Genomic DNA, 14,201 nt, shown 5'->3' with positions numbered 1-14,201 from the left:
CCCACTAGGAGAAATGTCCAGTGTGATGGAGACCACTACTGCAGAATGAAATGGGAGTTTTGGAAGGGAGGTAGATTTCCTTTCACACTCCAACACATCAATAAACCTCTCATTTGGGGATACAGGAGAAATCCTTTCCTGATAGAGGACTAGTAAGACACCAGATCTTTACAGAGATGCTCTGTCCAAATAAATTGGTAGACAAGCTGTTTGAAGACAAACGGACTCTAGCCCAAGGGACATGGAGTCCAGCAGCACCAGGAGTCCAGATGCCCAGAAATGCGCAGTGATGGTGGGGCACTGGCTTTGGGCTCCTTGGAATCTCAGTGTGATCCGGACAGCCTTGCAGGGAACAAGGTCTTCCTGAGCATCTCCCAAACTTGTCAGGAAAGCGGAAAGAGAGAGATCAGACTTTTGTGGATGTTAACATCAGACAGCCGTATTGAACCCAGTTGTTGATGGCCAAAGCCGTTGTACAGCACTGTGTAACACCAGATAAGTCATCAATTGTCGGTGAGATTGTGAAATCTCCCTCTTTCCACATAGCGCTCATCTGTGAAGTGTAAGGTCTATGTTCATGCAGGCAGACTGGCAAGTCCTTCATCCACAGGGAACCACCAGGAACAACCTGATGGCATTAGTGTGAATGGGACTGTCACTATGGAAGCTAGATGACCAGGGAGAGGATCCTCCTTGGAGGAAGAGGACAACAAGCATTGGGGATGTCATTATACACATCCACAGACACCTCACAAGGTATGCCTTTCCATCCTGGACCATCTCTAGAGAAAAAGGAATAACCCTCAGCCTCTCCTTTATGAGGAGGGGAACTAGGGTCTCTTGGCAGAGAGGAACAGTCCTTGTTTCACCAACAGAGACTCAGCCCTGACCTCTAAAGGGCTACCCCTGCTCTATCAATCAGGCATGTTTTCCTCTTGTTAACACTGCTCTGCAGTCTCCAGGCCACAGCAACACAGCACTTGGGTCCCCATGTCCTTGAGACTCCTATGTAGACAAACAACTGGTTCAAGATTGTTGGATACTACTAAGTGCCACCAAGTCAACCTGGCCAACTTGAATTTCCAGCTGGCCACCAAACCAAGAGCATTGGTACCAAGGCATCCATGACTAGGTAGCACATATCTTGACTGCTGTTCAGGCCCAGAAGGCATCAAGTCCCGAAAAGATGGCTGGAGAAGGCCAGGAAATTGTCCAGATAGGACTAAGCCCTCCAACTGACTTCAGCAAGCAAAGCCTAAAATGGGATCAACTAGTGTCCACTTTGGACCTAAGGTGAGACAACCGAGCCCATCTGTGAGGGAAACAGTTGGTTAACTCTCACAGCAGTGGGGATTTTCTATTTTCATCCCTGTGAAGGAAAGAAAGAACAGCTTCCTTCACCCAAATCAGACTGAGATGCACTTATTTGGCTTGAGAACACAGACTCAGCCAAGGTTTTCTGACAGCCAACGGGGCTGAATCTTCACTGCCTAACATTACAGGGTGTCAGGGAACGAAACGTGGCATTTCCACTGAAGCCAGCTGCTCCACTTGGGCATGTTTGCCCAGAGGACCTGCAAGGAGCAGCCTGAGAAAACAAGATCTGATATGAAGGGACTTTAATACGTGACCAGGACCAAATCAAGACGTTTGGGAAGCAAACTGGAGACAGCAAGCCACTACGGGGGAAGAGACAGGACAGTGCTCTAAAAAAATCATCTCCTCTCAGACTAGGATGTGAACATCAGCCCTTTTCCTAGTGAATACTCAACCTATAAGCTCACTAGTTCTGCAGCAGGCCATTTTATTTTTGGTTTAGCCCAAAAATTCCACCTTCCCTTTCAAAACTGCGGGAAACATTCCTACAAAGGAAGTGTGGGTTAAATAAATTCTCCTCTTCCAAATGCAAACAGATGATCACTGAACTTCTGAAAACTGTCTATTGGCCATAGAGCACCAAGGAGGCACTGACAGTTTATCACTCTTCCACGTTGGAGGAGTCATGCTCGTACTGATCGCTGGCAAAAGTGTATGTCCTGCAGGTAGTACAACCACCCTCCCTCCTTTCCCCCAGGATCTTGAGTGAAAACTCAAGAAGAAAGATCCGGGGCCCACCTACATTTCTGATTGGTGTATCACACCTATGTAATAATGTGTTGCCTGTCTAGCTCAGTCTCCCAGACTGCAGTCTGCAGGGTGCAGAGAGTCAATGAAATGACTGAAAAGATAATTGCATATTTATTTCCAGAACTTACAGACTGGGATGGAGCCACTAAAAGAAAAGCAGGATTTCACTGCTCCATTAGGATGTGGTTAAGTTATCATTATCTTTAACATGGCAACAGGAGATGCTAGTCAGAACTTGACTGTACCAGAACTTGCTTGAACACATGGGAAAGCACTTTGAATGGGACTCATCTACCCAAATGCAGATGTCTCCAGCTGAGCTCAGACCCCAGGCCCTCTTCAGAGTCAGCAGAAAGACTGCATCTGATCTGGATTAGAAGTCTGTGTTACAACCAGAAAAATACACTCTGGTGTTCACAGCCTGGGACAGCAATCTCAGCTGCTGATGTTTATGTTGCAGACACCTACTTTTAGAAGATGAGTCTCCCGCCCAGCACTGCCGACCATGTTTAAGCTGCAAACACTTCCCCTGCACGCAGCGCTCCACAGACAGGCTTCTGCTTTTACAGTGCAGCTAACGACTAAGGAACACACCTTCCTGAAACCTGCAAGTCTTCTTTTTCCTTCTCACAGACAGTTCAAAGCAGATCCAGCTTGCATTGCTGCGTATTCATTTTGAGAAAGCAGGTGCTTCAGAACAAATCGGTGAGATTTTTTGAGTAAGTTTCTCCATTTTGGAACAGTTGATTTCATGAGCACCCTGAGAGCAACAGCCCCCAGGAACATCTCTTTCTGACACGACCAAAACTGGTTTCCCTAAGCATGGAGGTCTGAGCGTCAGGAAATGTTGAAGCTGACTCGTTTTGAAAACTGAGCAAGTTACCCAGAAAGTACTACTGAGTACCTGATGGAGCCATTTTGCAGCTTCTGTGCAGAGGCTTGATCTGCCCTTAATGGATGTGCTGGATAACCACCCCAATAGGAATGTGATTTTCCTGATGAAGGAGTACAGCTCTAATAGGCATGCTCCTACACTAATGTAAAGGTGCTTTATAAAGGCAGGGCTGTTTCTTCTCCTCAAAGGAATTATAAGAAGAGCAAAAAGCACCATCAGGTTGACGTAATTGCATCAGGACAGCACACTGTTTTAACTATACCTGCTCTAGGAGCCAGAGGCTCTCCCAGTCTCCCAACATGCAAGATGCCCTGCACTAGGTCTTGTGACAAGGCTACAGAAGAGTTGCTACACCAGACTGCATTAGGTCATTTTGCCTCTTAGCGGGCTTTTTTAAAGTACAGAGTTCTCAGGGCTTTTCTCCTGCTCCTTAGACATCATTACATTTAGGCATCAGACAATGACTTTGGGAACTGATGAATTACATCCTGGACTGAGTCTTCACTGATGCACAGAGAGGCCAGAGCGGCCTGCCAAAAATAAGTGTGTTGTAAAGATGAAATAAAGGTTCAGGAGATGAATGCTGTTCAGCCTGGTTCATCAGATGACCCAGTGACATAGCGGCACAAGAGGAGTGGCAGTTAAGCTTGCTGTGGGAACATGCAGCCTGAGACAACTGTGCAAGCTGCACATCTTATGTCTGAGACTGGGAATCTCTGATTTTTATACCATGCAAAATTAAAGGGACAGTGTCACCAACGTGCACTCCTTATGGTTTGCTGTTATCTGGAGAGCAGTGGATTCCCTACCATTTTTCTTGTGCTTATAAAAAACACCTAGGTCATTAAAGCACAGGTTTCTGCTCGAGGGTTGTTCCCTAGATCTACCAGGAGCTGCTATAATTTTATGGCCTCTTTCCTTCTCTCTTGGTCTGATGACAGTAATAGTAACACATCTGCATTTTAGGTGTTGCTATCATGCTGTGATGTTGCTGTGATGCTGCACATGCAAGTCTCCTGCGTTTCACCTGGGGTTGCTACTCTGCTCCTGGTCCCCAGGCAGCTCTGGTCCAACACTCCCACCAGGCAATGCAGAGTCACCTCCTTGACATTATCACAGTTCCCACACTGTGTGCACATGGGAAATCCAAACTTCCTGAACCCACATCTGAACACCCAACTAGCACACAAAATTGAAAAGACTGCAGAGGAAGCCTGGAGAACACCAGGCAAAAGGAGGCAGCTCCAAAAGTTTGGAATAAAAATCTGTTGCTCTTTTAAAACAGTCTTATGATTTGGGGGTGGGGGATAACGCCCACCCTAGTGTCCCATGCCTCACACTGCGAGGTGCCATGCCAGAGGCAGTCCTAGCTGTACCTGCATCAAACACCCCTGCACTGCACTCGGGTGCTGTGCACGTCATGGACACTGGAAAGCACCTGCAGGAGCAGACACTGTCCCGGGCAAAAGTGGTACAAGATGGGCTCCATGGCTGCGGTGGGCAAGGATGCTGCTCGGGGGCTGGCAGCTGCCCATGAGGAGCAGCCAAGAGCAAGGACCCCCCAATGGAGGGGAGGAGGAGGGGTGCAAATGAAAAGGTCACACTTTATAATAAAGCACATTTGTAAATAGTTAATAAAGGGTTAATAAATTATTAGCAGAGGCTTTCAACACCTTGCAGATAGGCACTTCTGAGCACGTCAGAAATACTGCCTTTAACACAGGATGAGCTGTGTCTTAAAACTGCTCATTACCTGCCTTAATCCATTCAAAACAACTTCAAATTAAATGGAGCCTAAAACTGAGGGCTGGACTGACAGGCAGCTGGGACGGTTTTCTGTTTTGAAAGACAGGTTGCGTGCTTTCCTCTCCTGCACTGGCTGGGCTCAAGACATCCCAGATGAGAGCGGTCGTGTGCCCCAGCTCCTGCCTGGCTGGGGGGCACAGGGAGGCTGGCAAGGCTGCGGGTTTAATGACAAGTAGGGGCAGCAGGTCTGGGAGAGAGGAGGCTTCATTTCTCAGGGTGGGAAGGAGCAGTGGCAGGTCATGACATGGGCAGCTGCAGAAAGAGTTTCTCGGTAGCAGTGGCTCTTCTGCAGGTGACCTGAGCCCCACTGCCCCCAGCTCTACCAGCACACCCTTCGGCAGGGGCTCACGGCTGTGCCTGAGAGTGGACCAGCAGAGTCAAGCTTGGGACCCTCAACCCACCCCAGCCCAGCTCAGAACAGCTCAGCCCAGCCCAGTCCAGTGCTCCAAAGTCCAGACAGGGGGTGGCTGAGGGTGTCTCAGCCCAGCAGCTCCCACACCCCATCCCAGTTCAGGGAAACAGGCCAGACGTGGGTCAGGGACACCCTGTTTCTGCTGCCATGTCTGTTACTGGCTCGCTGCCTGGGGCAAAGACAGCCAGCAAGCAGCACTGGGCAGAGGTCAAGGCAGCGCAGACCAGCCAGTCCCTCTGTGTGGCCACCCAGCAAAGGCCACTGTCAGGCCACAGTGAGGCCATGGGCCAGCAGTGCCATGCACCCATCCCACCAGCCCCTAGGAAGGACCCATCAAAGGAAATTGCTTCAGCTGCTGCAGCAAATTACTTCTCTCTACTTCTGGGAGGAAAACCAACCCCGTGATTATTTGCTGCCTCAGTTTCCACACTTATGCAATGGAGAAAGCTGCCTCCTGGGACCTGAGGAAGAAAGAGAGCTTTAATGGTGAGAGAATACCAAGAGACCTGGATAAACAGCCTTGAAAGGACACAGGATGCCCTTTTCTCAAAAGGCAGGTTAACACTCCTAGCTGCAGGCAACCAGCTCCTGCTTCAGCAAGCTCAAGACTCCGGTGAGGGGTGGCTCGAATAGCTGCCTTTGTCTGGTGTTGCTAACTTATGAGATAAAACCTAAATACTCATTAAAGCAGCATTTGGAAGAAACCTCATCCTCAATTACAAAAATATTTCTTTTTTTTCTATGAGTCTGAAGCCTTTGGGGCCTCATAATCTAATTAAATAAAGCTTTCTCACTTTCCTCTTGCCTGCTCCCCTAGCTTCTGTTGTACCAGCAAAGACAAATACATATTTTTAATTTAGCAGAATCCCCCTGCATCATGTAACTCCTTCTGGCCAGAAACCACCTCTGTTCCCCCCACGCCTGTGTCCTGCTTGGGCAGGCTGTGTCCATAGCCTGGCTGCTTTTATTCCTAGAAAGTGCCCGAAATACCAGGGTCCTAGTCCGCCTCGATCCACTTCCACGATCTGGGTACCCAGTGCCCTTTGGAGAAGCAAACATGCAAAGCCTGGCAGAGGCAGAGCGTCACCTAAGGTAAGCTCTGCGTTGGGAGCGGTGCAGATCGCATCCAAGTCTGCAAGATCCATCTGCCAGGATGTGCAGTGGGGAAACAACACTGCTTCAGGACATGCAACAGGGAGAGGCTGTGGGTGAACTGAAGAACGTGTCATCCTCTCCTTCTGTATGTGTCCAACACCAGCCAACATCAAGTGGCCATGAACAGAGTGGACAGAGACCTCTGCAAGCGGGACTGGAGCTTGCTGTGGAGGACGCTACAGTCACCAGGTCCTGCTTTGTGTAGAGCAGCACGTAGATGTTTCTCCAAGCTGGTCTCAGACCATCCAGCTCCAGATCGGGTGTTGGAAGGAGGTAAGAAGGTACCACAGGGAACTCTCCACCTCGTGAGGCTCTTTCTCAGAACCATGTGAATTTTTTTGGAAAAATTGTTCATGGGCCAAAACTTGCAATTATAGGTCACCTAAATCTTACCTAGATTTGTGATGTGTTTGTTCTGAAACTACTGAAGAGCTGGATTTAAAAAAAAACCCAAAGTGAGAAAAAAAATGTCACAAGAACTGAGCTTTATGCTTTGACTTTGGAGCATGTAAGCAAAGACAGAAAACAAAAATTGAAAACAAAAATTGAAACCCTTCAATTTGGTTTGGTTTTACAGCATTTCCCTACAATCTTACATTTTTTTCAGGATTTAAAATAAAAAAATATTTGGGTCAAATTTGTTTTTACGTATCAAGAAAATAATAGAGAGACAACTGTCACACAGGGGAGGAGAAGCTAGAGAGGCAGCTGAGCTCACATCATTTTCTCTGGGTTTTTCAGTACAGTTGGTGAACCGTGAGCGTATCAGTCACCTGGGTCTGATGTAAGTTTTTCTGCTCGATGCTGATCTGGAGAGCTCAGAGGCACATGCTCCACCTCCCAAAAAGGGGGCAGCACAGGGATTTACTGTCCTAATGCAGACCTGCAGGTTTTGTCTTTTGAGGGGGGGTGTTGGTTCTCCATCACAGAGCCACAGAAAGGCCACAGAGAGATGAGGAGCTCAGATGCATTGCCTGGAAGGGAGATACAGAATGGGAAGTGACCGTACAAGCCATCAAATCCAGCCGTGAGCCCCACAGTCCATAAAACACTTAATCCAGAAGATCACAGAGTGGTCCTGTCCCCAGCACACTTACTGCCACACTCACTACACAGTTAAACTCCAGGAGAGACCGAGGAGCTCCGCGATGCTAAGGTGTCTCAGCTGGAGAGCAGAAGATACAAAACCAGTGGAATAGGACTTTGCCATAGTGGGGGCTTTGGGAGATGATCCTAGGAACCAAACCATGTCCCATGCTGTAGAGGAAGGCAGAAAATCCTGGGATGAATCCCGTGCCCATCCTGCTTGAAAGGAAACATTGCCCCTTCCCTGAGCCCTGATGAGGTATCTCAAGGCAGCTGGCAACGACGGGGCATCCCACCAACATTACCTTTGCTGGGAGCCATTCAGGATGCCTCAGAGAAGGAGAGGACCTAGGATGAGATGGAGCAAGGCCTTCCTGAGCTGGTGGTACCACGAAGGGGACACCCTGACCAGATTGCATGGGACACCTCAGAGTGGCACTGGGAGGCTGCCTTCAGGTGTGGCCTTTTCTGGGTCCCAGTGCAAACATGACTCCTGCCTAGGACATGGGGATGCACTGTTCCTTCAGACAGCCTACAGCAGACAGCCTGAACCACCTGCCAGTTCTGCCTCCTCCACAGCCACCAGCCAGGCCCTTTAAGACTGGCTCATGTACCACAGAGATGAAAAACCATGAGGGAAGGGTGTGGGGTGATAAGAAGGAGAAAGAGAAAGAAGTGGAGGACATGTAAGCAGTGGTGGTGAAGACAGGTAACAAACCATGCACCCAGTGCCAGGCTGAAACCCAGGGCCCAGAAAAAGCATGGAAAGCACAAGAAGGGGCTCGAGCTCAGCTGCACTGTCTCTGCTCAGGCTGCCTGCAGCTCCTTATGTTCTCTGGCCCTGCCTGGTGCAAGTGAGGGAGCACTGGAGCTGCTCCAGTGACAGGAGCAGCATTTGCTCTAAAGAAGGAATCACTAGTGTCCCTACCTGGGACTTGACCAGAACTAGGTGCTGCCCAGGGTCAGGAGAGCCATGTTATGGACTGCAGGGAAGGACCTCCCTGAGCATCTCAGCCACTCATCTCCTGGAGCTCCTGCAGGAAGACAAAGGGACAGCAGTGAGGATGAAGGGTGAGGTGGTTACTGTCCAGGTTGGACAAGTGCCTCTCCACCAGTGAGCCCAGCCTGCCAGCCACCTCCCCAGGGCCACAGAGGAAATGAGGGAGGGGGCCAGGGCTGACCCCATCCCTCTCACCTATGATTCCTGTACCATAACCACCGCAGAGAAGCATCAAGAGCCTCATGTGCAGAAGGTACCATTCCTTTGGACCCATCTGACCACTGAGAGCCTGGATGCACTGAGCACACAGCCATGGACTCTGTCCCAGCACATTTCTGGGAAAGGCATTTCCCTGCTGAAAGGGTGAGGAGGACATCTTCACCCTCAGCAAATCTGGCAAGGAGATGTCCCCATGGCAGAGACTTTGTCAAGTAGCAGAGCAAGCAGCAACTTCAAGAGATGTGGCCATTTACAGCAGCAGATCACCCACTCCAGTGACTGCTTGTATACAACCTCCAAGCGGGCTTTTCCCTCCGCTGAAATCACTCTGCCCGTAGCCAGCACTTTGGTGGCAGTAGCAACAGCTCCCTCCCAGCCCAGAGAGCATCCTTCTGGCAACGCCATCAACCTGTGCAAGTCACCAAGTCAGCAGGGCCACACACAGATGTTTGAGCTGAGCAGGACTTTCCATTTTCTTCTAGGAACAAACACCAACGCCAACTTTGGGCAGAACCACTGACACCACATAGGGCAACTCCACAGATGGAGAAGGCACTCCAGACTTCAAAGGAGACTTCACTTCAGTCCCTTTAATGTGGTGGCCTGACATACTCAGCACTGTGTGCCTCGTGGCAGGCACAGCACATACAGATCATGGCATGGCCTGAAGCTTGCGGCGACAGCGGGTGGAGGGATCTTCACTGGTGAGAAGACCCATGGAGGAAGGGGACAAAAGGCATCAGATGATGGGATGGAGGGAAGAGAAGGAATGGAGCTACAGGTTGAAGTCAAGAAGAGCAATACAGGGTATGACAGGATGGGAGATGAGCTCTGAGCAGCACCAGTGGGGAGAGTGGAAAGCCAAGACACCTGTAAAGGCTTCACACTCAGAGCTGGATGCAACTATAAAGAGAAATATGGTGGATACCTCCTGCCAGGCGCTAAGTATTCAACTCCATGAAGAGCCATGTGATGGGTCACACAATGAGGGCACCAAAGGCGGCTTCATTTCAGTTATCCTGTAGGTGAGGTCAGAAAAGTGTCCTCATCTTGCACACCACAGAAGCTGGTGTAAAACTGCCCAACTCCCTCTTTCTCTGAGTGGCTTCAGCAAAGAGCACCCTTACTCCATCCACCCAGCCTCCATGAACCAGTACTGCTTCCCATCACTGCCACCCTCCCACTGTACCTACAAACAGGACCGCACCACCTGGATACTGAATGGGCCTGGTGGTGAGAAAGAGGGGCTTGCTGGCAGAGCTCCTGAATCCTCTGCCCGACGCTGCCACTGTCACCTTGGCAAAGTCACTTGACCATGCCAAGCCTCAGTTTCCCCAGAGAATAATACAGCCATGTCTTAGGGTGGCCTGAAGAGTGATCACACACTGAGACAGGAGGAAACTCAGTATTAATTCAGAACTACTTGGCTTCCAGCCTCACAGATCCAAGGGGATCTCCAGGGAAAACTGCCCACTTCAACTCCACTTGTACCTAACTTTTAGGGGGAAAGAAGAGACAAAATGAGAACCATCCATTTTGTGAATCAGCCATCTCTCAGACTTCCCCTCTGGGCTCAGCCGCCCACTTTCAGACTTTATCCATTGTTTGCTTGGACTTGTACAGGAAAAATCACGTTAAAGAAAATCCTAGTTGAATCACACACTTTGGAGTGGTTGCAATGGACAATTCGACAAGGACATGGGGATTTAGAATATTTTTAATACAAAAATATCTAATGATAATATGCTACAATCCTGGCTAAAAACATTATCTACTGGCATGGGAGGAATTTAAGCCATAATACTAGCTACTAAAACGGAGGCCTGGAACTCCATGTAAATATCACCCTGATCCAACAGCTACAAAGCTCTGTTTATCCTAGTAATTAATTCTCTCTTATGTTTAATGATACAATTAGAGAAACACTGCCATTCTGATGGGCTTGTTTCCACCAGTGCCTTTTACTATATTTACATCCTCACAATAGGCTTGGTCTTACAGAAAAGGGTGAAATTGCATTTATGGAGACAATGCCACATGCATTCCCAAAGCATTTTATAGATGTAAAGTTAGGCTCCAAATTGCACATTTATTGTGTGAGCACACAATGAGCTCAGATTAAATATTGACTAAAGCCAGCCTAACACCCAAAATAATGAAGATGAGCACAATAGTGTGATTTACTCCCAGCCGCTAGAGAAATACACATCTGTAACATATAACATGCCCTTCCCACAGATACACTCTTTGTATTCTAGCTAGCCTTAGGCAGGAAAATTTCATTCTCATAAATGATGGATTTTCTTTCCCAACTGCCAACACATTCATATCACCAGTTGCAAAGGAAACAAATATAATAACAACAACAAAAAAATGCCATTCCCCTGATACAGTGATGAGCAGGTGACTGGCTCCTTGTATCCTCAAAGTTGAGGGAGGAAAATGGAAGATAAACATGGCTAAAATCAGAGAATCCTTTCCCTTTTGTCCCCCAAGATGTGGGAGCCAGCAGAGAGGTGTGGGCATGGCAGGCATCTTTTTAGAAAGTACTCCCAGCCCTAGCTGTGCTCTGAAAACTATCTGTCCTTCTCACGCCTTCCTCCTCCCCAGACTTGTAAAAGAAATTCAGGGAGACGCAGATGCTAATACAACAATTACGATAATAACACAGCACTGAACAGGGGCAACACACACCCTTCACAGCAGCTCGACCTCTAAATCCTCTAATACAGTACTGCTTCATTCAAGATTAAAAGAAATTGTAACCTAGCACAGACAAAAAGACACAGGAGGCAAGGCAGGATCTCACTCAGCAGTGAAGCCCCACTCCAGTCCAGATGCAGTCATATCACTTCAGCTTCTCTGTACCATCTCCATGACAACCATGTAATTTGGATGCAATAACCACTGCTGAATTGATCTTTAAATGTAGCTTTGTTATAAAACATAATACTGAACGTGTCAGGCTCAGGATAAAGAAAAGTAGCCCCCTACCAATGAAGACTGTGATTTAAGAGCCCCTCTTTAATTTTCAGCTGCTGAACAGTCTTGCTATTTCAATAGTCGCATGGATGAACAGATTTTAAAATCAGTAACAGCAAACACCATTTGTGTGTGTGTGTGTGTGTGTGTACAGCGTGCTGTAGTATAACATCTCAAACGAGACACCACGCAGAGCTGGAAAAATGTGTCAATGTATATTCAGAGAATGGGCATCTTTCCACATGCACGCGCATGCACACACACACGTATCAGGAGGTTCAGTCTTTAGCAACTGAAGCATACAGCTGATGCATCAAATAATCCTAATAAGAATCAAAAACGATATAACTAAGCAAAATAGGACAGGGGATCAATGTACCACATGACAATGAGAGCAGGGGAGCTCACATTTGCACTTACCTGAGCAACGAGCCGTTTATTTTTTGGTCCCTTCACAAACGCAGCTCCCTTTTCTCTTCAACAATCCATGCAAAATAATCTGCAGTCCCACCGACGGAGGAGTGGCCCCGTCCCTCCCACTCCACCACCTTCCTAGACCTCCACGTTATTGGCTTCCTTCTCCCTTCCCTCTTGCTCTCCCTCTCTCTTGCTGGCGATGGTTACACCTCCCAGCCTTCCCCCAAGGTGTCAAGAGACTGCTGGGGATCCAGCAAGCAGGGTGGGAGGGGACAGGGAGAGGGGGAGGAGGCAGGGAGTGATGGTGAATGGACCCAGTGAAAGGATGGAATAAAGCCCTTGCTGGCGAAGCCCCCGGAGAAGCACACGGCAGGAGCAGACCTGATGCTCGGCTGGGAGGCTCCGCTCAGGCTGCGCAGGAGCTGCCAACAATATCCCCAGGGGTTGTGGGGCTCGTCGCCCCACATGCACCTGCAAAGCATGGGGGCACAGCTCTGCTTCCCGCCAGCAAATCGTCACCCTGCAAGCTGGGACTGGCTTGAAGTTTTGGGTTGAAATCCTGCCAAATACTGTCTTTAACAACTGATGCACTTCCATACACAGACGTACAGCACTGGAAAAGCTTCGAGGATCCACCCCAGTGCAGACCCTAGCACTGCAGGTTGGTTGGCTCTGTGCCTCTGGGCACTCCCACCTGCTGCAGCCCCATCTCATCACATCCCATTGCAGCACATCCCATTGCAGCACATCCCATTGCATCCCCTGTACCGTGTCCCACCCCATTCCACCCCATCCCATCCCATCCCATCCCATCCCATTCTACCCCACCCCGTCCCATCCCACCCCACCCCGTCCTATCCCATCCCATCCCATCCCATCCCATCCCATCCCATCCCATCCCATCCCATCCCATCCCATCCCATCCCACCCCATCCCATCCCATCCCACCCCATCCCATCCCATCCCATCCCCTCCCATTCTACCCCACCCCGTCCCATCCCACCCCATCCCATCCCATCCCACCCCATGGCTGAAGAACCTTGCTGGCTGTCAGCAGCAGCGCTGCCCATGTGCCTGCCTGCCAAGCTTGCTCCAGAGCCACCCCCAGCACAGTGGGCTGGACCACACACCCGCTCACTATCACTGGGACCTTCTTTGGCAAGGGTGACGCATCTCCCTCCCGACAGCTCTTGCATGCGAAGGCAACAGTTTTGCCTACAGGCTAGCACAGGCACCTGGCTCAGCGAGACAGCTGGGGATGCAGTGTGGGGGGGGAGGCATAGGGACACAACACTTTTCCTGCTTTAAGGGCCCCCTTACTTTACTTGCAGACACAGTGCTGAGGGGAAAACACTGCCTCTTGGCCATTGGTTGGCTGTAATGCAACAGGGGTTTCTATGGGCGTACAGGTGAGAGGTGGTGGGTGCTCTCTGGTTCAAGCTGCCCAGCTGAAGCACAAGCCTGTGGTCCCTCAGCCTGAGCCAGCCAGGGCAGTGGTCAGCTACCAGCATCCTTCCCCTGGAGTTGGCATACACCTTTGCACTGGGATCGCCCACCTCTTGGCGACCCAGGGTACTCACCCACCTGCCTGATTGCTTCACAGGGATGTGTGATGCCTGCCCGTCATCAGCCCTGTGCCTCACAGTGCCCACCGCACCATGTGCAGGCACCACCCTCCCTTCTAACAGCTCACGGGGGACCGAGGGCTCCCTCAGCGGGATGCAGAGAGCGTAGCCCCATGCTGGACCTTTAGGCTGAGGAAGAAGCGTTTGGTGTCTGCCCCAGATGCATGTTCCAAGACAGATGATGGCTTCCTGATTCCCTGGAGAAAACCTCTCCCTAGACCTCTGTGCCTCTTGGAACACTTGTTCCAGAGGATGCACAAATCACCAACATTCCAAATTAAAATTATCTTTACAAAGTATAGCCATACATCCAAACACCAAAGCACAGCCATTAGATGAAATAATGTCCTGGAGCAGCTCAGCAGAACATGGCTGTATATTCTTCCAGAAGGGATACCCCACAGCACAGCACAGCACACGGGGTTGTTTGCCAGGGATAGTATCGGTAATGAACCATGTAATGAGCCACCCTGCAGC

The 14,201-nt window shown here is 49.6% G+C and overlaps 1 protein-coding gene across 8 annotated transcripts in view; it reads right to left on the bottom strand.

The window, feature by feature from the left end:
* Window positions 1–14,201, bottom strand: part of PSD2 (pleckstrin and Sec7 domain containing 2) — an 87,380-nt gene that overhangs the window by 56,593 nt on the left and 16,586 nt on the right. The window contains exons 1-3 of one of the 8 annotated variants that reach the window (XM_074838708.1): window positions 12,103–12,229; window positions 9,629–9,719; window positions 8,410–8,515 (exon numbers count right to left, since the gene is read on the bottom strand). The exons of 3 other annotated variants lie outside the window; for them this stretch is intronic. The gene's annotated coding sequence lies outside the window, so the exon portion shown is untranslated. Of the gene's footprint in view, window positions 1–8,409; window positions 8,516–9,628; window positions 9,720–12,102; window positions 12,241–14,201 lie in introns of those variants that run through there. 4 more of the 8 variants (XM_074838715.1, XM_074838714.1, XM_074838707.1 and 1 more) reach the window with 4 other exon arrangements.

The sequence above is a fragment of the Strix aluco genome, chromosome 13, assembly GCF_031877795.1.
Source record: "Strix aluco isolate bStrAlu1 chromosome 13, bStrAlu1.hap1, whole genome shotgun sequence".
Lineage (NCBI taxonomy): Eukaryota > Metazoa > Chordata > Aves > Strigiformes > Strigidae > Strix > Strix aluco.
Note: the sequence above shows the minus strand (reverse complement) of the source record. Positions and strands in the feature narration are given on the sequence as shown.